The sequence below is a fragment of the Schistocerca nitens genome, chromosome 1 (assembly GCF_023898315.1).
Source record: "Schistocerca nitens isolate TAMUIC-IGC-003100 chromosome 1, iqSchNite1.1, whole genome shotgun sequence".
Classification (NCBI taxonomy): domain Eukaryota; kingdom Metazoa; phylum Arthropoda; class Insecta; order Orthoptera; family Acrididae; genus Schistocerca; species Schistocerca nitens.
Genome location: NC_064614.1, coordinates 577,863,148 through 577,890,036, shown reverse-complemented (window position 1 = coordinate 577,890,036; position 26,889 = coordinate 577,863,148).

Below are 26,889 nucleotides of genomic sequence, written 5' to 3'. Positions count from 1 at the left end.
GTGGGTACCGGGAATAACACTCAGGTTCATTGCAGGTAAAGATTGACGGTATTTATTCGTATAACTGTGCAAAACAAGAAAACAGTGTGTGACTGTCGAAGGCAAAGAACAGACTGCACTCCCTGCCAACACTCCACCGATAATCTCAACTCAAAGAATGTCTGACAAAGATAACAACTCGTTCACACTGAATTTTTACGCTTTTAAGTTGTCGGAGGCGAAGTCCCCACAATTGTATTTGTAGGAAAGAATATCCCACATTTGTAGCCTAATATTTAGGTAACCACTAACCGCCAAAAAAGATACGCAAAATGCATGAAATGCCGCATACAAGACTTCCAAATGATGACCTACATTTTTATTTATTTATGTAACCTGACGGGATTATGGACATCAGGCTCCTATCTTACATCTAACCAGTCATTCCATATATTTTGCATGGCACTCAATATGATATGCATGTTATAACAACATAAAATGCAACATTCGGAAGAAACGGTGACATTAAGTAATTCCTCTTTTTTTATCAGAAGCGTTACGAAACGTGTACTCATTGTTGTGAAGACACATGTAATTTATTTTCTGTGTGCGGATAATTGAATTTCTATCGTTAATATAGTGTATACTACCTGAATGTTTAATAAGATCGTTGTGCTTTCTGGCTTGTGAGAGCAGACTCATACTTCATAATATCGACGATCTAAATGTGGAGCGTTTTAAATAAAGACGTTGACACACGAACAGCGCCTCTTCTCAAGCGCCTGTTTATTAAGATGAAGATTGTGTGTTTTGGAACAGGCGCCCTGCCGTCCGACTTAATTTGGCTATAGAACTTTCTAACAGTGAGAGGATAAATCGCACTTCACAGTCTAGTCACAGGTGGTGTCGTTTCAGCGTTGTTAGTTGTTGCATACTATGCCTAAGAATAAAAACGTATTTTGGAAATATTCCTTTTTTTGCGATGACACAGACTGCGGCTTAAAGGGGCCAAGCGTTACTTCCAGCTTTGCAGTGTTTGAACAATTGTAGCTGAGTTACAGTTCTATATTTACTTGCACTTACCAAAGTCAAACAGTCAACACGTTTATGAATACAGCACCTCATATCCAAGCGGCGAAAGTAATACAAAGGAGTGGAAATAAGTATTCACGAAGTTATAAATACAGCTAGAACTATTTCGGTCTGAGTCTTGACGAAAAGAGTTCAGTCAGCTGTGGACTAGTTTTTACCAGTATGGGACCGCTACTCTACATATGCTACGTACGCTTTCGAAACAAATAATCAAAAGAAACACAGGGTCTCAAAAGACTGGCCCTGTTGTTCTACGTCCGAAATGTTAGAATACTTAAAAAACTCAAAATTGAAAGGAAATTCACCTAAAAGAAATAAACATGAGCTCTGCGTTGTTAAGTTTTTTGTAGCCAGGTTTTAAATAGATGCCCTGCTAAATGTGAGGAATCAGGTCAAATTTGGCAGACTTTCGGCAACCGACGCTACTATTGCCAGTGCTATGCTGGAAACTCATCGGTTGGCGCGCACTCGTGGAATGCAATTCAGGAAGGTGAAGACAGAGGTTTTACGCGTGCACACTCGGGTTTCGCCACGACAGTTTAAAACCGTGCTGGTGGGTCTTCGTTTAAGAGCTGACGTCATCGCCTGGACATGAGCAACTAGTTCGTCGAAAGATCGTAAGGTTTACTGACACCGTCTAACGTAAGGTACCAGAGCCTCTGCAACGCTCAGACTACTGTTAAAGGGTAGTTCAAGAAACCTACCCGAAAAGGAAAACAGAGGAAAGCGTAACTTTTGGGGTAGGGCAGTGTAGTGTGCCGGAGCGTCAGCAGTTCATGATGGGAACAGAGCAAACATTGCTGTACATGAAATGTATTCGTGTTGTGAGTACGAACTACAATCTGCTGTATAAGAAAATGACAGCAACGGAAATATGTGCCGGACCGGTATTCTAACCCGGATTTCGTGCTTTGTGTGACATGTCGCCTTAACCACTTCGCCTATCAGTGCACGACTCATGACCAGACCCAAACCCCTCCATGTCGTCGTTCCTGCGTCACAACTTGTACTCGTAATGTAATTCCCGTGCAGGGAAGGACGTTTTAATTGAAAGTTGCGCCTGGTATCTGTGGATAAACAACATACTACAGCGCCTGTGTTGTTAACAAGGAGACATGCATGACAGAAAGAATACTATATAGTTATTCTTAACAAACGGGCAGTGGAATATCGTAAACATTGCTTTTACCGTAATTTTTCACACACTGTGATGTGTGCGTACACATTAGGCCAACGGACTACAGCCAACCGCCGCGCGAGATTAACCGAGCGGTCTTAGGCGCTGCATTCATGGACTGTGCGGCTGGTCCCGGCGGAGGTTCGAGTCCTCCCTCGGGCGGGCGGGCGGGCGTGTGTGTGTGTGTGTGTGTGTGTGTGTGTGTGTGTGTGTGTGTGTGTGTGTGTGTGTGTGTGTGTGTGCGCGCGCGTGTGTGTGTCCTTAGGATAATTTAGGTTAAGCAGTGTGTAAGCTTAGGGACTGATGACTTTAGCAGTTAAGTCGCATAAGATTTCACACACATCTGAAAATTTTCACACTACAGCCAACCGCTTCGGTCGCCGAGATTTGGTCAGCGTTTACGAGCGGAAGATCGGAGCCAACGAAGCAATTGGCCTTGGTTGCGGTTCGGTCTGCAGGCTGTAACATTAAAGCGTTGGCGTTTGGTGGGCGTTGGGACCCCCTGCCCTAGTGTTGACGCCGGATCGAATGTTCGTTGGTCCAGTCGCAATTGTTGTGTCCCTAGAACGGGTCTGTAATTAAGCTTTGTACGACAGCCACATGTCATTGTTAGTACGTTTTTTTGACCGGTTACGCTCTTTAATTTGACAAGCGTGTCATCAGAAACCGTGGTATTTACAGTTTAAAGTACAGTAGTTGGCTGTTATATTAAAGATCGAAACCAGTAAATAAACTATGCAGAGTGAGACTTGTGGCTGTCCTGGAATACTTAATTAAAACAGCCGCTGTTTCCCCAGCAGGCAATGACAGCTGTCGCTAAGGGTTTGTGTTTATTGTGTTCAATAACAATGTAGTACAGAGTCCAGTGCCAGAGAAGAAAAGCTGATAGTTTTATCGTGAACTGGAATGTTCATGGGCCCCTACAAACTGCGACTATAAAAGCAAACTGAAAAGATTAGGCGCTTGGAGCCAAATAACTATGAAAGGTCTCTGTTGGATTCCTTTCATGTTTAATTTCTCAAATTTGTTGTCTTTTAAGGAATAAATTCCTCTTCTAAATTTACTGTGGCGTTTCTGACTATCTGGGAGGAGACTGAGTAGTGGAACGTGTTACTTTTACACGTAAACAAGAACGATCTCTCACACTACTACACTTTAAAGCACAGTTTATATGTAATTCTTATATGTAATTCATGTCACACAGTCTCATACGGAACCTACATCCGCTTTCTTTTATATACTGTGTATGATAAGATACTGTCATCCCCCTTCCCTTCTGTGTGAGAGGATGAATGATCAAATGTGTTTGTAGCTGCATGCTTGAGGGTAGCAGACAAGGCTGTCTGCTAGAGAACAGTAGGACCAACGTTGAAACAGGTAGCTACGGTTCCTAAAAGCAGAGAGGTTTCCATTCTTAGTATGGTCCGGTCCGTCCCCTGTCATGTTGGTATAGGAAGCTGCCCCTCTGGCGCCTTCCGTTGGTCTTTGTGAGCGACTCTCGGGAGCACGCTGGGTAGTTCAGTGGGAGTCTGGCAGCTGGAGAGTAAGCAGTTGGAGAGTTGCAGCCGAGCGTCTGAAGTGGTAAGATCTCCGGCCAAGCGCGTGTCTGTTAAGTCCATAGGACAATGGATTTGTTAAGTTCAGGTTAACTGAGAATTTAATCATTTTATTTCGGGTTAGCTTTAAAATAGCTAAGGTTATCTTTAATTGCAGCGGAGTGTAATTCTCGTGTCCAGTTCAGATTAATTGGCGGTAGTTGCTTTGTTACTACTTTGTGAGTAAAGTGGAACCACGTGTTGGTCAGTAACTCTAAGTAAGATCAATCTTAAATGCAAATGCTTGTGTGATTATAACGTATCGTCTTGAAAAGATTTTGAATATACCAACTTTTCTTTATGTTCAACCCACGTGGCGTGTACTTTGTGGGACCAGTACCACGTGCTTATATAACTGTTTGACCCATCAGGTTAGTAGTAAGACGTTAGTAACCAGTTCGAGGTTTTTCTTTTGTAATTTGCTTTTCGATCGAATGTATTTTTATTATCTAAATTATTGTGGAGTTATACGCTTTCTGTAAATCAAGTTGACCACGTGGAGCATGTGGTGTAATCACCAAAGTAGCCATCAGCTATTCTTCTTGGGAAGATTTCACAAAGATTTAATGTGAATTTAGTATACCAGTGTGTGGTAATTACATGACGGACAGGATTGTGCTTCGAACGGAAATTCTTTGGGTAAAAATTTGAATCTGTTTGTAGTGATTAACTTTCTCTTGCATGCGTTTCAATGTTCTTTGTGTGTTGTTTTATGAATGCAGTGTTGTATCCAGTCTCCCAATCTTGGCTCCATATTTTATGTGTTCCGTAATATTCCAATCTCACAGTCTCACAATCGTAAATAAGGCACCAGCTCAGTTATAACTCACGTATAATATGCTGAAATTTCAATGAACAATCTTTAAAATAAATTTGCAAATATAAACTGATTTCTTTCTTTTTATTTAAATTCTCCTTTTATATAGATATATTACCGGTTGTTGTATGACTGTAAAAAGATTATAATCAATGATAGTCTGATTGGTAATGTGGTAAACCTAGACTAGTTACCCAGTCGTGAAACAGTGGCCCAGTAAACGCACGGTTAACCTCCCAAGACAGCTCACAGTTTTAAACCGCTTTCATGGTCTAATTAGCACCCGATTTCAGCATACCAAATTCAAGTCACAATCTTACGCTATTCAGCAAAGCAAATTAGAGTTACAATCTTTCACATGGCGACCCTGTTCTGTGATTCCGCTAGACTCTGGAATCTCTGAGACGTTAGATTGCAAGCGTTGTATAATCTTAATTTTTTTTCCCTACAGCGCTCAAACAACTTTTGCGTTATTTCTGAGCAGACGTTCAAAAGATTCACGGCGTTGTTGAGCGGCGTTGTGTTGTTTGTCTTGTTTTGTTTTCTATATTTGTTTGTTCTATATATGTGTGTTTTTTTTCTCGCTTGTAAATTCCACTGTTTCGAACAAAGATAAAAATTTGTTTTGCGTATGAAAAATTGCGTACTAGGTTGGGTATCTTTCTTGTGACTGTCGTAATTTTTGGGGGACACATTTATTGTGATTAGTGTGTTACGTACTGGGTGTAAATTGCACTAATGCTGACACGTAACCAAGCTAAAAGTAAGCGGTCCGACAACTTAAGCAACATGGACCAAGGGGATAATTTGATTTCCAATATTAACGCGTCGGGCGGTTCCGAAAATGCAATGGGGAATACTTCAGACGAAATGCAAAACAGCACGAACGGGCTCACATCAGAGCCAGAAATTAATTCGCCTCCAACTAACCAAATTGATTTGGCGGAACTCATGAAAGCCTTATTGCAACAAAATAAAGAATTGTTCCGAGAACAAAAAGAATCATCCGAAAAGTCGATCCGCGAGCTAGGCGAACAAATGACACAGAAATCAGAAAAATCTGAGAAATCGATCCGAGAGCTAGGCGAACAAATAGACAAAAAACTAATCCAGCAGACAAATAAAGTCGACAAGTCGATGCAGAGAGTGTCCGATGATATCTCACAAAGAATAAACAATCTGGCAAGTGAAATAAAAAGCGATATTATGAAAGAATTAGGCCGAACATTTGAACAGATCGATGACCGTCTGCAAGCGTTAGAACAGAGCAAGCGCAGTGGCGAGGCCGAATCTAAAGAAAGCGAAGAACGGCTACTTAGGAATTTCCAAGAGCTGAGAGAACAATGCCAAAGAGATCGTCAGCAGGTACTCTCGAGGGTCCAAGTGGCTGAAACGCATTGTCCCACGGCCGTTAGCAACACAATAGCGGACAACAGTTTAGCGATCCACGCGTTGGAACTGCAGGTCGAACAATTGAAGCAGACTGGGGCGGAGGACAAGAGACAAATAGATGAGAAGATCGCGGCATTAGCGGACATTGTAGGCACGATGAAGCTGACGGAAAGCGAGAACAATATCACACAGGTAGCGGCCGCAGAGACCGAAGAAGTGCGTTCGCTTCTTAAATTCCAGAAGGGACAGTTTGAAGTGAACAGACAGCACAAAGCTGTAACAGGCGATTTACAAGAACGCGTGGCGCATCTGGAAAACCGCATGGCGTGTGATTCCGAACTCGCCAATAGCAATAAAAATAGCCGTACGAACAGTGCAGAGAGGGACTCCGGCCACGAGGGAGATTGTGACGACAGGGAAAAATGTAATTTAAGGGGCAGACATGAGACAAATAGAAACATTCAAGGGCCTCGCCAGGAGGAAATGCGGGGATTTGATTTCAAACATTTCCTTACGGTAAGAAAGTTTGAGATATTCCGAAATTCTCAAAAAGGCATACATCCACGAGCATGGCTCGAGCAATTTGAGTTCTGTCTTCCTCCCGACTGGGCAAGTTCACATAAAATAGAGTATATGTGTGGCTATTTGGAAGGCGAACCGGCGAGTCGTATGAGGTCGGCAGCGCGTCACTGCAACTCCACTCGGGAGTTTCGACAAGCCTTTCTCTCCGCCTATTGGTCGGAAGCGGCACAAGATAGGGTCAAACATGGCATAATTATGCTGCCAAATTTGAACCAGTCTGGTTTCGGCAGCCCTGCACGCCTATTCGACCACATGCTGCAGGCAAATCAATTTTTATACGACCCATACGGACCTGCGGAACTAATTAGGATATGCATCACCAAATTGCCGATGCACTTGGGGCACGTCATTCTTGCGGGACGATGCAAAGAGGACGTGGAAACATTTAAAACGCTTCTCCAAGAGTTGGAATACAATACACCAGAATGCCCGCCTAATCAGGCACAAAGTTATTACGGGGCACAGCAGCGCGATCGCAGTCGTGACCGTGTTACTAATCAACGGCGTGACTGGTCGTCGCGACGCGAACGAAACAATAATCGAGACAGGCCGTATAGAAACTGGGGTAACAGTCGCGAACACAGATGGAGCAACAGAAATGATCGAGGATGGGGACAAGATCGTGAACGCAACAGGTACGGCAACCAGCATCGTTACTACGATGAACACGGTGGGAGTAGAATTGTAGGAGGAGCCCCACATGATGTCGAAATTCGGCCGGCCAACCCCAGACATAATCCAACAAATGGGAATGAACGAAACCGGCAATGACAAATGATCAGCCCAGAAGGCGCCAATCGGAACAAATGAGCGACATGGCAAATGAGTACATAGGATTTATAGAGAGGAGAATGAATTGATTAGTTTAAATTTGTGGCGTATGAATTTTGAATAATATGTTAGTAAAAATAATGATAAAGATATTTTTATGTGATTGATTGAAGTGATGTTGTTAATTTGTTTTCTTTCCTTGTGCAATTAGGATTTAGTTTGATTCAAACGTAAAGATAAAAGGTTTCCTTGTGAACAAGTGAAATGCTTTTTTTTGTGTCAATTGAAAAGAGTCGCTCCTGAGAGAAGCAAGATCGTTGCTGAAATTGCAAAAACTCAGGGGAATATCCGATCTGTGGATATTATGGGTCTGGCAAACCCAGGTCCCCAGCTGTTAGTAGCCGTGTTTCCGATTTTCTGTTTTCAGTGCTACTATCTATCTATTACTATTCTATATCTGTCAGTATAAATGAGGATCTCTTACTATAGTATGCGTGCTGTATGAATATTTTAAGATAGGAGAACTCTGAGAAAGGAATGAGTAAATCTGGAATCGTGAAAACAGGATGCGATAATACGATTGTTTAACCATTGGCTTCCCAATATGCGATGATATGTTAATATTGATAATATATGTTTTTTTTGTTCTTTATAGCTGAGTACGTAAAGTGATGTCTGTGGATCTCGTAAGTATATTGATTCCCTTCAAGGTGAAAGAAGAATTGTGGTTTGTGTAATTTACGTGGCCCTGAAATATTATTGTGGTAGTCATACGAGCGGTTTTTTCAGCAAATGGAGGATGGAACGGAAATATGGATCCTTTTTGTAGTCTTGATTGATGTTGAGCCAAAACCCAAAAAATTATTCTGCGTTAATACTTGTCCTAGAAAAGCGACGTTTATGTGTTTTGCTGATGCTGTGAGCATTGCAGCTTATTGTTTTCGCTGGTGCGGGATGCACTGCAGCCTATAGGATTTGTACTGAGGAAATTTCCCTCCTGAAGGTAGAGGATGATTAAATAATTTTGATTATGGGAACGAAGGAAAGCTTGGTTTAAGGTAATAAGGATGAAGCAAAACATTTGTCATTTAAACCACAGGAGGATTCGGATCTTTTGTGTCTGTTGTAAGTTCAAATATGTAAAAGATGAAACTGTTTTACAGAATAGAGGTGACCACAATTTTGCCATTCATGAGAAATGAGTCCAGAATAACCACCACAGGCGAAATAACTGATTTGAAAGCGAAAGGTAACTTAAAGAAGGAACGAAATCGCAGCAAAATGGGTAAGAAAATGTAGTATAACCTGTATAGTGCAGACATTTTAACCTTCTCAGAGCCATCTGTGTGATTAATTCTAGTGATAACGTAATTTTAGATGAAATTGTCTTACTGTTTTATGTGTGAATATATGGGTATGATAAATGTATAATTGCGAGTCTCTTTTCAGGTGTGCGAACTGGTATAAATGTTTTTGCGTGTAAATAACCATTGTTCTTTTTAATGTGTATGTTTAAGGAAAGTCTCCATATTCATTATATGACAAGACATATGCGGCGAGCGTCAAGAAGAGGACGAAATAGAACAATGTGGTAGTGGTGTAAACACTTCGTTGAAGTAGCATTGAAGTGGCTTGTGGGATTAATTAGTAGTGGATAGAAGTAGAATTTTGAGTAATGCATGTTTATGGGTAGTTAGTTTGTAGAATAGACAACAGGTGTGCATGTGTGTGTGTAAATAACATGTGAACCCCATGCTCTCCTAACCTATACTTGCGCAAGGCATAACCCTATTCATTTTAGTGAATTAATAAGTGGCATTTGATTTATAAAAACACAAGTGAACCACATTAGTGATGTGAATTTAAATATTGTATTGTCAATTCATTTAATTTTTATTTTTACATTGTAAAGTCATTTCACTTTTATTTTTTATATTGTCAAGTCATTTAACTTTTAATTTTATATTGTCGATTCATGTAACTTTGTTCTTAAAAATTGTGAAAGACAATACTAAGTGGTATTATGTATGACATTGTGTAATCACATAAGGATGATGAAAAATTTCTGTGAATGCAGTTGAGAACGTGAAAGCGAACCGGCAAAACTCTTAAGAGACAGCGGGAGCAGCCAGCTAGTTGTAAACTGGCGGGTTTCCCAGCGGGACACGCTGTCAGCCAGGCCACTTCGGGAGCGCGGCCGACAACAAAAGACCCTACGCCGCAAACACTTTCCCGTATACCTGCAGCTAATGGGCGGCCGCCCCGCGCGACCCTAGCTGAAGGGAATGACCTGAGATGGGCGAGCGGTCCACCGCGCGGAAATCCATCTCCTGGCAACGCACCTCACGCACGCGACCGTGACGAGACGGCTGCGGTGTAACAACACAAAGGGCGTGGAGCCTTTTGACAGGTACTGTCCAAAGAAACTTGCAGACGTCAACGACGCCTATCGACATTTCCTGACGGATGCCCACTGTCAAGCGACAGTAATTCATGGTTCGATGTTCTCTGGTCGCTAAGGGTGACACAAAAGAAGAGCCATTGAAGTGTCATCCTTGCCCAAGAATATCAACCTGGCATGTCAATAGAGGATACCACACGAATTTGACAATACAAACATGGAACAAAATCGAGATGTACGTGACACAAGAGAAACTTCATGAGAGGGCAGAGACGGCGGGATCGCACGCAACAGATGGACAAAAATCCCTACTGACAGCTGCGGCGACGAACCCCCTCCCCCTCCCCTTATATTGTGCCACGGAACAGTGGAACTAGTGAGTGTGTAAGTGAACAGTGATTATACGGTTCTTAGTTCAATGCATATACGTGTGTTTCTGTCACAGAAACTTTGACTCGTGTGTTTTGCAGGGACTCGATTTATTGGTGTTTATTAAACTCTGACTCTTGTATTTTGCAGGTGTTCTATATTTTTTTAAACTTTGACTATTGTATTTTGCAGGTGTTTTATTTATTGGTGTTTTGTTTTAGATGTTGACTATTGTACTGTTTTATTGATCAATGTTTGTTCTTGTGTTAGGTATTAGATTTGTGTTATTTTGTTTGGTAAATTCATTGCTGTGGCACTGCTTCCTTTATCAGTCAGATTGCTATTCATTCTCATTGGGCTGTGATCGATTAGCCTTTGCATGGGGCATATTTATTGTGAGGAACCCCTTAAGGGTAACAATCACACAATTATTGTACTTTCAGTATAATGACACAGTGCTCTTTGTTTGCTAACTAACTGAAATATTGTAGAGTGATTAAATTAGTGCCACATAGTTAGGTTAATTCTACAGATTATTAGTTTTGTAAGATATAGAATTTTTTTTGCGATAACCGCTTTGTAAAACATGTTTTTTTCTCTTATCATTTTTTTGCTTTTGCCGATTGTGGATTGTAATGTTCTGCCTTGTAATACTGATGTTATTTCCTGTTGCTTTTTAATTGCTGTGGCACCTTTGCTATTTTCATAAATTTTGCTTGTTAATAAACAGTCATAAATTTGCCTGTGATCAGTTGGCTCTTGCAATGAGCAAATACTGGTGAACTCCATAAGGGTAACAACCAGAAATTGTTTTCATATCAATGACACAGGAACCATTGTTTTTACTTGCTGACCGATTTAGGTCTACACGACCTTTTAAATAGGTGTCACAGATTGTGTGTTTTTTTTTTCTCTCTTTGAAATTGGTAGATTGTAAAGATGTTTGAAATTATTGTGTTTTAGCAAGTAGCTGGTGACCTTTTGCCTTTTTCTTTACACTTTTGGTTTAAGTAGGGTGTGAGAAGCCTGCTTGGGAATGTCCTAGCATGGCCAGAAAATTCCCTGCACAGTCTTTTCCCGGAGCGTTGGGGTTATGAAAGGTCTCTGTTGGATTCCTTTCATGTTTAATTTCTCAAATTTGTTGTCTTTTAAGGAATAAATTCCTCTTCTAAATTTACTGTGGCGTTTCTGACTATCTGGGAGGAGACTGAGTAGTGGAACGTGTTACTTTTACACGTAAACAAGAACGATCTCTCACACTACTACACTTTAAAGCACAGTTTATATGTAATTCTTATATGTAATTCATGTCACACAGTCTCATACGGAACCTACATCCGCTTTCTTTTATATACTGTGTATGATAAGATACTGTCATCCCCCTTCCCTTCTGTGTGAGAGGATGAATGATCAAATGTGTTTGTAGCTGCATGCTTGAGGGTAGCAGACAAGGCTGTCTGCTAGAGAACAGTAGGACCAACGTTGAAACAGGTAGCTACGGTTCCTAAAAGCAGAGAGGTTTCCATTCTTAGTATGGTCCGGTCCGTCCCCTGTCATGTTGGTATAGGAAGCTGCCCCTCTGGCGCCTTCCGTTGGTCTTTGTGAGCGACTCTCGGGAGCACGCTGGGTAGTTCAGTGGGAGTCTGGCAGCTGGAGAGTAAGCAGTTGGAGAGTTGCAGCCGAGCGTCTGAAGTGGTAAGATCTCCGGCCAAGCGCGTGTCTGTTAAGTCCATAGGACAATGGATTTGTTAAGTTCAGGTTAACTGAGAATTTAATCATTTTATTTCGGGTTAGCTTTAAAATAGCTAAGGTTATCTTTAATTGCAGCGGAGTGTAATTCTCGTGTCCAGTTCAGATTAATTGGCGGTAGTTGCTTTGTTACTACTTTGTGAGTAAAGTGGAACCACGTGTTGGTCAGTAACTCTAAGTAAGATCAATCTTAAATGCAAATGCTTGTGTGATTATAACGTATCGTCTTGAAAAGATTTTGAATATACCAACTTTTCTTTATGTTCAACCCACGTGGCGTGTACTTTGTGGGACCAGTACCACGTGCTTATATAACTGTTTGACCCATCAGGTTAGTAGTAAGACGTTAGTAACCAGTTCGAGGTTTTTCTTTTGTAATTTGCTTTTCGATCGAATGTATTTTTATTATCTAAATTATTGTGGAGTTATACGCTTTCTGTAAATCAAGTTGACCACGTGGAGCATGTGGTGTAATCACCAAAGTAGCCATCAGCTATTCTTCTTGGGAAGATTTCACAAAGATTTAATGTGAATTTAGTATACCAGTGTGTGGTAATTACATGACGGACAGGATTGTGCTTCGAACGGAAATTCTTTGGGTAAAAATTTGAATCTGTTTGTAGTGATTAACTTTCTCTTGCATGCGTTTCAATGTTCTTTGTGTGTTGTTTTATGAATGCAGTGTTGTATCCAGTCTCCCAATCTTGGCTCCATATTTTATGTGTTCCGTAATATTCCAATCTCACAGTCTCACAATCGTAAATAAGGCACCAGCTCAGTTATAACTCACGTATAATATGCTGAAATTTCAATGAACAATCTTTAAAATAAATTTGCAAATATAAACTGATTTCTTTCTTTTTATTTAAATTCTCCTTTTATATAGATATATTACCGGTTGTTGTATGACTGTAAAAAGATTATAATCAATGATAGTCTGATTGGTAATGTGGTAAACCTAGACTAGTTACCCAGTCGTGAAACAGTGGCCCAGTAAACGCACGGTTAACCTCCCAAGACAGCTCACAGTTTTAAACCGCTTTCATGGTCTAATTAGCACCCGATTTCAGCATACCAAATTCAAGTCACAATCTTACGCTATTCAGCAAAGCAAATTAGAGTTACAATCTTTCAACTAGCAAGCAGAAAGTGATATGCACGATGTAAAACAAGAAAATAGTGTCTTTATTGACATCGTTTCGCAGTGAAAGACAAAAACAGAAAATATTGGAAGTTACTATTAACTTTCTGCTGCAGATGCAAATCTCCTAAAAGAGATGTTATTAGAAACAAAGCCGGTCGGTGTGGCCGTGCGGTGCTAGGCGTTTGTCTGGAACCGCGTGACCGCTACGGTCGCAGGTTAGAATCCTGCCTCGGGCATGGATGTGTGTGATGTCCTTAGGTTAGTTACGTTTAAGTAGTTCTAAGTTCTAGGGGACTGATGGCCACAGACGTTAAGTCCCATAGTGCTCAGAGACATTTTTTGAACCGTTAGAAACAAAAGTACACCATAATCCAGTTCAGCAAATACCCAATATTGCAGTTCAGCTTCAAGGCAGACATTAATTTTGTCCCACCATACTGCTCCCTGCACCTTAAAGATATAGTCCACCAGCGCCGTTTCTTCCTCCTCTTTTTCTGATTATCAGCTTCTTGCTGTAAAATAAATACTGCACATGCGACAACTGCAACATCCCATTCTTCCATAATAATAATGGCCTGTAAAATTGTGATTTAAACGCTACTTAACAATAACAAACGGAAGCAACTCCGGCAAGTTATCAGAGCCAACAGCGATTCCGTGAATCCCTTGGTCCCAAGTCCTTTCGTTTGGTATGGATGCGAGAACTAACGCCAGTGCATTGGCGACCAACCAACGTTCGGCCGAATCCAGTTTCTGTCGCTCGTTGGCCTTGGTTGGCATACTGTGTACGCATCTTAACATGTAGCCTGAGACCTTAAAAGAGTCGCACTGTCGGAAAAAAATGTCAATGAAAGCGCTTAGAAGAGACTAGATTGACATATTAGGATTCAGAGTAATGCTTAATGGTCAGTTCTGTAGGACCACACCACACTACAGTACACACAGTCTCTGCGTGGGCTTCCCATTATGCGAAAGAATTTGTCCAGGTCGCTGGTAAATGTACGATCTGGAGCGGGAGCCCGCCGCGCGCTTTGCCTACTGAAGTGGACGCGTGTCTTAGGGGGCACGTCGACTCGCGCCGAGTTATTACCGGCGCCGTGACGTCTGGCGAGGCGAGCAGAGCGGCGACGGCAATCTCCGCCGTGTGACGGCCCCGGTGCCGACTGGCCGGACGCCGGCGATCGATGTAGCTAATGTCATTACATTAGGGCACGGCAGCACGCCGGCCGCGCGGTTTCTCAGCTGCGCGAGTCAGCGGCCGGCCGCTTGCATCCAGCGCAGCAGTCAGCTCCTATGTCCACCTCCCACTCCCTCTTTCTCTCCGCCCAGCTAATCGAAACCATCTCGATAGCCCAAGAAAGATTTACGTCATTGGTCTTAACGGGTGTATTACAGCTGCTGGACAAGATGACATTCCGTACTATGTTAAGCTATTGTCATTTTTAGTAACGGCATCGCAGAGACGTTAAATGCGACGCGTATCGTGTCGTAGTTGAATATTAGTAATAGAAAGTAGAGATTTTTCGTGTCCGTTCTTTCGCGGTACAACTGATACATTTTCTCTTACCGCCACCTGTCTTAACAAACACACACAAACACACACACACACTCACACACACACACACACACACACACACACACACACACACACACACACACACACATTGATAACCAGTGTAAACGCCAGTATGTGCAAAATGCATGCGTTATGTTTTACAGCTGCCGCATGTCACTTTCCGGGATGGTGTTCCATGCCTGCAGCACTTGCTTGGTCAATACAAGGACGGCTAACACTGTTTGCAGATGGAGTTGTCTTCCGACGATGTCCCACATGTGCTCTACTGGAGACAGACCTGGCAACACGTCGCCACTCCGTAGAGCATGTTGGGTACATCAGCGGTATGTGGGCTACCGTTAGTCCGCAGCTCGTGGTCTCGCGGTAGCGTTCTCGCTTCCCGAGCACGGGGTCCCGGGTTCCATTCCCGGCGGGGTCAGGTATTTTCTCTGCCTCGTGATGACTGGGTGTTGTGTGATGTCCTTAGGTTCGTTAGGTTTAAGTACTTCTAAGTTCTAGGGGACTGATGACCATAGATGTTAAGTCCCATAGTGCTCAGAGCCATTTGAACCATTTTGGGCTACCGTTATCCTGTTGGAAAACGCCCCCTGGAATTCTGTTCACGACTGGCAGCACAATAGGTCGAATCACCAGACGGACGTACAAATTTTCATTCAGGATGCGTGGGATGACCATAAGAGTGTTCCGGCTGTCATACGAAATCGCACCCCAGACCATAACTCGAGGTGTAGGTCCAGTGTATATCCCATGCACACATGTCAGTCGCAGGCTCTTGCGGGCTTTCAGATAAAATGTGATGAGTGGCCCTCAGCTACATACCCTCTGACTCAGAGTTGAAATATTGAAAGTTTTGGCTGGTTTCGTTGTCTAAAGACTGGGATACGCATTTGCCGCTTTAAAAGCCAAATACTGCTGGGTCTACAGTGTACAATATGAATATATACTGGAATCCAATGGTCTAAGGTGCCTATCACTCGGAAATTGCGAATTTTGAATGTGACACTGAAATTTTTAAATGAAAGATTGCAATTGAATAAAACCTGCAGGTGGCCGGCCGAAGTGGCCGCGCGGTTCTGGCGCTGCAGTCTGGAACCGCGAGACCGCTACGGTCGTAGGTTCGAATCCTGCCTCGGGCATGGATGTGTGTGATGTCCTTAGGTTAGTTAGGTTTAAGTAGTTCTAAGTTCTAGGGGACTAATGACCTCAGCAGTTGAGTCCCATAGTGCTCAGAGCCATTTGAACCAAAACCTGCAGGTACTATTTTTAACGACTTTAAATGACGAGTACGAGCGCTGAAGTACCTTCAAAAATGCCGTTTATTTCTGCAAAACACTTACTGGTGTCGATGGTCCAGCAATTAAATAAAATATAAGTTGAACAACAGGGAAACAATAGATTCCTACTTCACGTAATTAGTTATGAACAACAACATAGCTCGCGAGATATTCACTTCTGAACGCACACTACGTCTTCCCTGCAGAATCCACGGAAATCTGACAAGTGCACGAGCCGGCACTACGAAATATTTCTATCTCCTGCGACCACGCGCAAACTGCCCCACTCTCCAACGTAGTTCCTGCGACCACCTGCCGTGCTCCCCGTATAGCACTCCTTGTCCTTCCAGCACTCCTCCCCCACTTCCATCCCGTCTCCTTATTAACGAGCGCTGTGACTGGCTAGAGCGCTCCCGCCATTTCTTAAAGTCAATGCACACCCACAAACATATTGAAACACATACGAAATACTGGATTTACACTTAAATAACTTGAAATTAAATAAATATTCCTACGGGTGGACCATAAACACGCTTTAACACACATTATTAGATACATAAACAAATAAACATACATCAAAGGAATAGAAACAAAAGGTAGGCCAGTAGCCTAATGTCTCTGTGCTTCCTGAAACACGGTAAACATTTAACCAATTCTTCATTAATAGTATATATCGGATATAAACAAAGACATAGACGAATAAATAAATTGATAAACATGCTGCTACCGTTTTTTCGTGTAACTGTGGAATACTTATGGCCTGACGCGATCAATAGTAATCGGCCACTTTGACCTCCAATAACTCATGTACTATCCAAGTTGTTTACCTGTAGTTCATACCAATTTATGTTTACACTAAAAACTTCGTAAAGACATGTCGATCGACAAAATCGGATGAACCGTTTAGATTTTTGAAACTCGTTGCTGGGTGTTACTTGTATAATTTGCAGTCAGATACTAAACTTTAAACTAATAAAGATATTGAAAATCTGATTACACCATCAGAATTATCGTGCAAATAATGGGAACGTACATGTTTCTTTTTAAGGTATCATGATTCCTAAGGCTATTACTAATTTCTACATGAGCTGTGAAATGTCTGCCATGAGGGGTTTCACAAAGTCCGGCATCTTTGGCACTCTCGGCATACAAACCTCCTTCATGGACACGAAGCACGGTGCTCGACACAGCGTCAACATGGAATTGCCAGCCACGCAGTCGGCCTGGACCACGCGCTGAGGCTGCCCCTCTTGCTCCGGCTAACGTGTGGCAGCATGCGGCTGCTGACGAGCCGCGGTCCCCGCGCGGCCACGCCAACTCCGAACTTAGAATATTTTCAGGGCGCCACAGCTTTCCCGTTACCTCACACACTCAACTGGCGTCTTTGTAATCAATACTAGGCCGTCACTGACACCGAGGCAGAACCAGCTTTCATCAGGAAACACAGCAGATCTCCATCCTGCCCTCTGACGAGCTCTCCCTAGACACCACTGAAGAGTCGCAAATGGCCGTGGTTTGGGGTATCTGGCACAGAACTGCCCTTGAAGTAACAGATTTGTAACAGTTCGTTGTCACTATGTTGCCAACTGCTTTTCAAATTGTCGCCGCAGTACGGTGCGCGAGGATCACACGCCGAGCGGGATGGTTTTCCCTCTCGGTAGAGCAGTCCGGAGCCCGGTCTTCTTGCAACCGTACATTCTCGTCACGACCGCTGCCAGCAATCATGTACAGCGGCTACATTCCTGTGAAGTTTTTATGCACTATCGCAGAAGGAACATTCAGCGTCTCTTAGTCCTGTTACACGACATCGTTCAAACCCAGTGAGCTGTTAGTAGCGTCTTTGTCGCCTTAAAGGCATTGTTGACTACCATCCACTCATCGCGTCGAATCTCAAAGCTAACTAACGCTTACGACCATTACAGCGTGTATTTAAAGCAAACCCGATTTGCATCCTCGCTAGCGCCACTGTTACGTGAAAGACGCGATATTTGAGTAGACACTCCAGATATGGAAACACGCCTACCAACTTTAGCTTGTCACACGACTCTTTCCTGGTATTGCGATTTTTTTCCTGTCAGTGTAGATTTGGGTTGACCTTCGTGGACGCAATCGAGACGTGATACCAGTATTGCTGTCTCCTTTATCCTCTAATTAATCTGTTTAACTGAGTCCAGAAGGAGTAGAACCTTATTAGTTGGCTTAATGTTGGTGTTGGGAACAAAGAAGGATCTTTGACAGGGATGATAATCCGCCAAAGTAGCTAGGTGATGCATTACTAATGACCACTTAATGAACTTACGACTGTTCTCTACTGCCCATGGCTGATCCTTTATAAGTTTCCTAAGTGACTTCTTCCTCTCGGTTCTGGCTGCACGTGACCCTCTTCATTATATTTATGGAACATAAGAGTAATAGTAAGAAGGAATCTAGAACACCAACTGAAATTTGGTTTACTGAACTACCACATACGCAAAATAGAAATATAATGAAACCGCCACGTGCTACGATAACAGCCTGAAAGCAGCGTATCGTCAATTCAAAAACAAAGCCTGAATATTCTCCTGAGTAATAGCATTCCATAAAACTTATAATACAGGTGTGTGTTCAAACAACACGCAAACTGACGAAGTACCACCTTTTGAACAGGTTTAAGGGCAGGCCATTGAGGAAGCGAGCGATCACTGCAGTGCAGAATAGTTTAGTTGTAGTGCACGAGGAGAAGTGTCAATACAGTTTTTTTCCAAGGAGAAAGGATGTCGAATCCTTGATCATCTATGCGTGGCCCACACACAACACTGTTTTACAACTAGCCTTCGTAAATGTGCCAGACGTATGTAATGAGTTACTTCAATTCGCTGGCGATTTAAAATACTGTCGGGGTACTAACCCAGAATCGATTTTTCTGTACTGATACCAGGACAGATACAGTTATGTAACACTGAATACTTGTCAAGGGCTTTCCGTTGTTGCTATCTCTGCTGTGGATATTCCATAATACCGTTTGAACTAAAATTGCGTTTTACATAATTCACATGGACGTGCGAATCGTTTCATTTTTATTCCTTGTTTCCGCGTACCGGAAACCTGCAGTGTGAACGACGGTTGGTGTATCGTATCTGCCAACACGTTCTGGTCGTGCTGTTTAAGTTGAACTTGCGAGCTCCTGACTTACGTTCTGCTTGTTTGCCCAGTCAGCGCGTCCCGCGCCTGAGTTTGTTCTCGCTTCCCCCTAATTGTTTTTGTAGTCACTTCGCACACTCAAAGGTGTGTGCTGGGCGTGCAGGGGAAGGCAAGGTTTTGTGGAGGCCGTGCGCCGGTCTGCGCCTGCGCGTCCTCCCTCCGGTGGAGCCGCCGCCCTCACTTGCTTATGTCTGCCTACAAACGATGCCTGCTTTTCACTTATTTTCATCCCAAGTTACCACTGGCGACAAGAGGGCACGGAGACGCAGATAAACCACGCCATCGTTTAATCAAAATATGCTGTCGTCACAGTTTCGTCCGTACGATTGTAGAGTGCTGTAACTCACGAATTCCTCAACGGATCAGGCTGTTCGGTGAGAATCGAGATGTGTTCAGATTTCATAATCTTTGCAAAATTAATATTCGTTTCACCTCTCAAAGACAATGAAGAAAACCTTCATCGTTGGGTTTTAATTCTTTACTTATGACGCTATTCAGTAACCATCAACTTCAGATTATGTGGTATCAATAAAGGACACGAAATGCCCATATTTATTTAACATAACATGGAATCCGCCGGCCGGTGTGGCCGTGCGGTTAAAGGCGCTTCAGTCTGGAACCGCGTGACAGCTACGGTCGCAGGTTCGAACCCTGCCTCGGGCATGGATGTGTGTGATGTCCTTAGGTTAGTTAGGTTTAATTAGTTCTAAGTTCTAGGCGACTGATGACAGAAGTTAAGTCGCATAGTGCTCGGAGCCATTTTTAACATGGAATCCAGCAATAGGTGAATACTTACCAGAAGAAAAAAAATCTGAATATGATGATATTTGAAACAAATAATGTGTAGAAGAAGTCTCTCCTGAGTATCATTGCGTGCTACAGAAAAGACTGTTTACCTTACAGAGTGTGTTCGCCTTATGTCACTAATGTCCACGTCTTTGACCGGTTTTATGTATTGTTATCGAGGTCCATCTCTACACTGTTTTCAATTACAATAAACCGTACTTTTTGCAACAGTCCAAAGACAGGCATATTCATTGTGTGTCGCGGACCTTACCTACCCCATAAAACATTTTGATCGTCTAGGGTTTCCTTAGAAGAAATGTGTTGGTCACTTAATACAAGGCCGAGCGGTTCTAGGCGCTACAGTCTGGAACAGCGCGACCGCTACGGTCGCAGGTTCGAATCCTGCCTCGGGCATGGATGTGTGTGATGTCCTTAGGTTAGTTAGGTTTAAGTAGTTCTAAGTTCTAGGGGACTTATGACCCAAGATGTTAACTCCCATAGTGCTCAGAGCCATTTGAACCATTTGTACCATTTGTTAAGTCCCATAGTGCTCAGAGCCATTTGAACTTAATACAAAAATAATTTTTAAAAAAAATGGCTCTGTGCACTATGGGACTTAACATCTCAGGTCATCAGTCGCCTAGAACTTAGAACTACTTAAACCTAACTAGCCTAAGGACATCACACACATCCATGCCCGAGGCAGGATTCGTACCTGCAACCGTAGCGGTCGCGCGGTTCCAGACAAACGCCTAGAACCGCTGGGCCACCAACGGCCGACCAAAAATAATTCTTCGATTACTTTGGTCTTAGTTTGACTTGAACTAACAGTGACCAAGTAGCTGAGCAGATGGTTAGAGATTTGTTCTGTAGGCTACCCTTCGCATTACTCGTCCGAAAGTAGCAGAGATTTTTGGACTCGGCAGTATCTCCCTAACTTTTGTCCAAGCGATAACTCAACTCGAAAAATTCAGAACACATCCTTTAAATTAAACGCAGGGCTCATCCGTACAAGGATGTGAAATTTTTACAGCTACGTAAATCCTACTCATCAGGATATAGCTAGCAAGTGTGATGCCAATGGATATACGTACCCTAACTTCCTGCGCAACAGTAGAAGTTAAAACACTGTTAAGGATAACTGTGACAACAGAAATAGTTTATATTACACAGCTATCATCGTAATACAAAGCGACACTGGGGTTCTAGATAAATACAAATACGCTACCGTCAAGAGAAAATATTGATGATGCTACTCCGAGGTGCTGTAAGACTTTATTTACAGAAGGACGCGAAATGAAAGAGCCGCGTTTGTATCATTGATGTATTATTACGAAGCTCATCTGATCAGAGTCTGCAATTTAACTTTATTTGTATATTTATTATTTTCCTTGCAGGAGCTAGTGACATGTTTCATACACTGATGATAATCGGTGGAAGAAACAGTTTCCTGTACAACGTCGAACCCAAGGACTTCCGGTGTTCTGTGGTATGGAAATATGTTAAAAGTTTAGAAGAGAGAACCGAGATCTCCAGTTCATATGTTTCCAGACGTAGCCACTGTTGTTGGTTATGTTCGTAACATTCTCAATTCGTAGTGGCAAATAAAACCAGTGATACCAAAGGTACACGCTGTGTTCTAACGCCCATGTCTCATGATAGCAATCAATATTAAGCTGGACGTTTGCGAAAACAACGCCTGCTACCTAATTGTACTGAATCTGTCCTGTTCTGAATGTCCACATCCCCTCCGCCTTTGCTAGCGCTTCTTCCGAGGCCAAATCGTATTCTAGGTACTTTGACGACCTGACACGGCCCTCAGAAAATGGCCAGTCTATTTTGCCTGGCAGTCTCACTTCACAAAATCTGAACCTGGACTGCAAAAGCGAGACGGAAGCGCACCAGGCAACTCTTCGGGGCGCCACCTTAAGTATAGTAACTCCTACTTCGGCTGACAGTCCGCCTGCTTCGCTGGGTGGTAACGTGCTCGCCTCGCGGGCCCGGGTTCGATTCCTGGCCGGGTTGGAGATTTTCTCCGCTCGTGGACTGGGTGTTTTGTTGTCCTCATCATTATTTTATCCTCAGCACCGGCGCGCAAGGCGCCCAATGTGGCGTCCAATGAAATAAGACTTGCACTTCGCGGCCGAACTTCTCCGAATAGGGGCCTCCCGGCCAATGACGCCATACGCTCATTCCCATTTCTTTGGCTGACGATATCTACCGCCAAGAATTGACTATGTGCTTTACAAACACGCCGTGAGAATGCCGAATAGGGGCAGGTTAGCGTCTCACTCTTCCCAAACAAAATGTGTTGTGCACCTAGCGAGGTGGTGCGGTGGCTAAGAAGTTGGGCTCGTATTCGGAGAATATGCGATTCGAAACAACCAGGTGCTTTCGGTTGTATGTCTGAAAGATTTAATTCCCCGTTTCTTGTGGCCTCAGTGTCCTCTGGACTAGGGAGTCAAAACATACATACTTCTTCTAATACGTCTGTATTAACATGACATTAAACTCTAATGATCAGAGTATACCACACTGTCTCGTCAGCTACTATCTGAACATGCGCACATCTGCAAATAAAAATAATATGCTGTATACCATTTTAATTTGATACGATTTTTTTTCTTCATTTTCCTTGCCTTACCCAGTATCATCGCAGGGGCGGTGTTTAATCTGGAGTTGGCAATGTTAATGGCTGAGGTTCGCCGGATGACGTTTCTGTCGCCGTCCCTTTCCCCTTGGATGGAAACTGTGTGTACAAACAATTGCATCTTGTGCTATCCATGTGAAAGTGCGAGAATGTTTGGAAATGTTTGCGAATCGTGTAACTGAGGCGGAACGTGGGTACCAGCTCAGTGTTCAACTAATCAGTTGTGGGAAATGGTCAAAAACCACGTCCAGGCTGGCGGGCACACCGGGACTCTTCGATCCGGGACCGATGCGCCTCCCCCAATTCCGGAAGCGGCGTGCTAACGTCCGCAGCTGTCCGGGCGTGTGGAGTAATTTAATGTGATTAGTTAATCACCTAAAAAGCTGTTTCATAGTTGCTCGTAATGAAATACTGCCTTCATTTATACATTTCACAAACATGTCATCCATTTACCCTATTCTTCATACTTCGCTTTGAGATGATTCTTCTCGTGAAAGCAACCATGTTCCGGCAGAGTTACTGCGTGCATAACAAACATCACAGGAGAGAGGAGTTTGTGGCAGCGCTGTGTAGTAAGAGGGGTAAAGCTGTCCTCGGTCTGAAGGCTGTTTCGCACTCCATCGTACTTCGCTAAGGATCGTCCTATTATAAGTGACACGTCTTGGCCTTTTTCCGTCCTTCGAATTGAATTACACAGCCAATTGGAGACTGTCCTACAGTTGAATTTGTTCTCCGGACCATGGCGTTTCTGCAACGCAGCTAATTATCATACGGGATTAATCGCATAACGGTACTTTTAGCGTAGTTGTTTTAATACTCAAGCATAACCCAGTGAACATCACAAAACATTCGCGTCTAGCACAACCAGCTTGACAACGGTTAATTCTGTCCTGTTGTTATCTGAAGGATTTTGATGGGTTCAATGTCCCTTACCCAACGATGATCTGACCGTACTTTGTCTTCCCCACGTGGCCCCAATCGGTTGTATACCTTCGTCGACAGTACTGGTTTGTCGCTGGAGCAATATAGAGGGCATCGACCTCTCTCCGTCGACGATTCACTTCCTCTGCTGCGTGGCATTTTGGTTACACCCAGATTATTTCATCATCTACAGTTGGTCACAAATCACTTATACAGACTAGGAAGCTATTTCAAAAAGTGGGTTACACATTTCGTCCCACGCTAAGATAACTGTGCAACAAAAGTGGCGCCTTATCAGAATAGAGTACATATTCTGTGTCTAGTTTTCTGCAGACACACTCCTGCTGCGGTACGGTTAACACCTCGCATCATCATGACATTATATGACATGGCAACAGGGAACGTACTCTGAGGCCTAGTACAGGGGTCATTAAGACGACTGTGAGCAAAACGTGTAAACTGCACACGGATTAACCGTGAAATTCTGGCGGTGTATGCACTAAACGCAATGTCGCATCCAGCCACAGTGAAACGGTGATAATAATTCGACCAAGCCCGCCCCCCCCCTCCCCCCCCAACATACACACACACGTGGCTCCATGACAGAGGGGCGTATTTCAATCGTCCAAGAGTTCGACAGGTGGTACAACGGTTGGGCAAAATAATGTGAAGAGTGATAGATAGTAGTGGCATGGACGTGTTTGACGATTAACAATGCAGGCAAGACACGTGTCGGGCTGGACTGTGTATGTTCAGTACGGACTAGGCATCGGTGCAGGTTGTTTACTAGTAGTGCACATTTCGTATTTGCGTTAAGAGGCCGAGGTCGGCAATAAAAGACCTATCACAGTTCCAAAGAGAGCAGATTGTGGGGGCCTGATTAGCTGGAGCATCAGTAACCAAGGCTACCAACTTATTGAATGTTGCAGGAGCAACTTTGCCGGCCGAAGTGGCCGTGCGGTTAAAGGCGCTGCAGTCTGGAACCGCAAGACCACTACGGTCGCAGGTTCGAATCCTGCCTGGGGCATGGATGTTTGTGATGTCCTTAGGTTAGTTAGGTTTAACTAGTTCTAAGTTCTAGGGGACTAATGACCTCAGCAGTTGAGTCCCATAGTGCTCAGAGCCATTTGAACCATTTGAACCATTTGAACCAGGAGCAACTTTTTCAATAGTCATGACAACAGACACAAAACATGGAACGACATCGTGTAAACGTATTAGTGGGCGCAAATCAAAACTAAATGACAGAAATGGTCGTAGGCTAACACATTGTGTCCAAACAACACAAAACTAAGGCGGCTGAAGTGACTGCAGAGCTCGATAGCAATCTTCGAGACCTCGTATCCGTCGACGCAGTCTTCCGAGAACTCCATAAAGCGAATCTTATGGACGAGCCACTATACCGAAACCATTAGTGACGAAATCAAACGCAAAGAAGCGTAAAACATGGTGGCAGGGGCATAAATCCTGGACGTCTCATCAGTGGAAACAAGTCATATAGTCCGACGAATCGACGTTTTCGTTATTTCCAACATCTGGCCGGACTTATGTCTGGATAACGCCAAAAGAAGTCTGCAATGCTGATTGCTTCACTTCAATGGTTGAGCACGGAGGTGGAAATGTGATGGTGTGGGCAGTCGTATCATGATATACTCTTGGTCCCATCATTACTCTCAAACGCCGTGTTACAGGCAACGATGATATTAACATTTTAGGTGATCAAGTGCACCCCATGATTCAGATATTGTTCCCCAACAATGATGCCATATTTCAGGACGATAATGCACCCATTCACACATCCAGGACAGTGCAATCGTGGTACGAGGAGCATGCAATTGAACTGCAGCGTCTTCCCTGCCCAGCACAGTCCCCGGACTTGAACATAATCGAACCCTTGTGAGCGGTATTGGAGTGCAGACTCGGGAGCAGATTTACGCCTCCCTCGTCATAATAGGACTTAGAAGAGGTGCTGATCAAAGAGCGGCATAACATTCCACTGGAGACCGTACAATCATTATATGCCAGTATTCCAAGAAGAGTCACAGCCGTATTACGGGCAAATGGGGGTCCAACATCTTACTGATAAACCACTTCAAAGTCAGTACACGTGTTCACATTATTTTGCCTATCCATTGTATATGTGTAGCTCCGATATGTAATGCAGCATTAACAAAATTACTTGGCCTGTCAAAATAATGTGTAACTTCTCTTTGGAAGTCCCCTCATACAGTCGGCTCTTGGACTTCGGCGGCGACGGCGATCTGTGGCGAAATGCAGCGTTTGCTTGACGCGTCGGCAATTCATGTTACTCTGTTCCATGCTGACTACAGTTTGTCAACCTGTGCTGTCGAGGGCGTAATAAAAGAAACATTAAGCTTGATGACTTCGGCGCTATGTATACGATATGTGAACTGCTATGACTGAGGGAAGCCTGAATATCAAGTACTAAAAGTTTTGGAGTGCTAGTTACTGGTTCCCAAGTTCCTGCAGGACAATGACCGGCCAGTCCGCCTTCTTGCAAGAACAACCAGTACTTGACACGACGCCCATTAACACCCCTGTGATATGGTTCGTAGGCGTGGAAGTTCCACAAGAACATACTCACATTCCCTTTGCTTCCAGGCTATTTTCGCAGCAACGTAGGTGCTTCACGCCATACTGAATTCTGTCACGTTGGCCTGAGAAAGTGGCATACAGTATGAATAAGGATGGTATTGCTTCCAATACAGAATTATACAAAATAACGTCAAAACGCAGTGAGCCGACAAATTCTGGCTTGATTATCTAATGCTGGCTGACTACCTTTTCAGATAAAGTTACTTTTGCGAACAACTGGAAAATAGACTGCCGCTATCAAGATCCTTCCTGTTTTGTTTTTAGTTTTGAATGCAAACTAATAAAACTATGTTAGAAGAGGTTGGGGGAATTTGACACACTTAGGAGAATATTTTTACTAATCAAAAGATTATGTTCTTAAAATAATAGCATTTGTTCCTAGGTTTTCATCCGCATGTCCATAACTCAGTGCTAAGTTGTATAACTTCTGGGTTACTAACTTCTGTATGACGCGACAACTGTCCCAATTTTTGCATTGTACCATTTTGCCGGACATACCAGTATATACTATACAAATAATCATAAAGTCTAGTGTTGGACGTGGCCAATCAAACTTGAGAAACTCACTACTTTGTAAACCTATACACGTAAATAAGTACGTTGACTGTCCCAGCCACTGCATTCTCAATGGCTCCATTACGGGTACGATGCGCGTCTCTACCTAACTTCTACGTATTTTTCAGTGTCATCGCCCACTGAAGAAACTTATTGGTTCGAATTATCATTCATACCATCTCGTTATTCAAGTTACATGGTTTAAATACAATTTTCTGCGACTATAATAAAAGTCTTATCGAAATCAAATGCTTTTCGCTTTA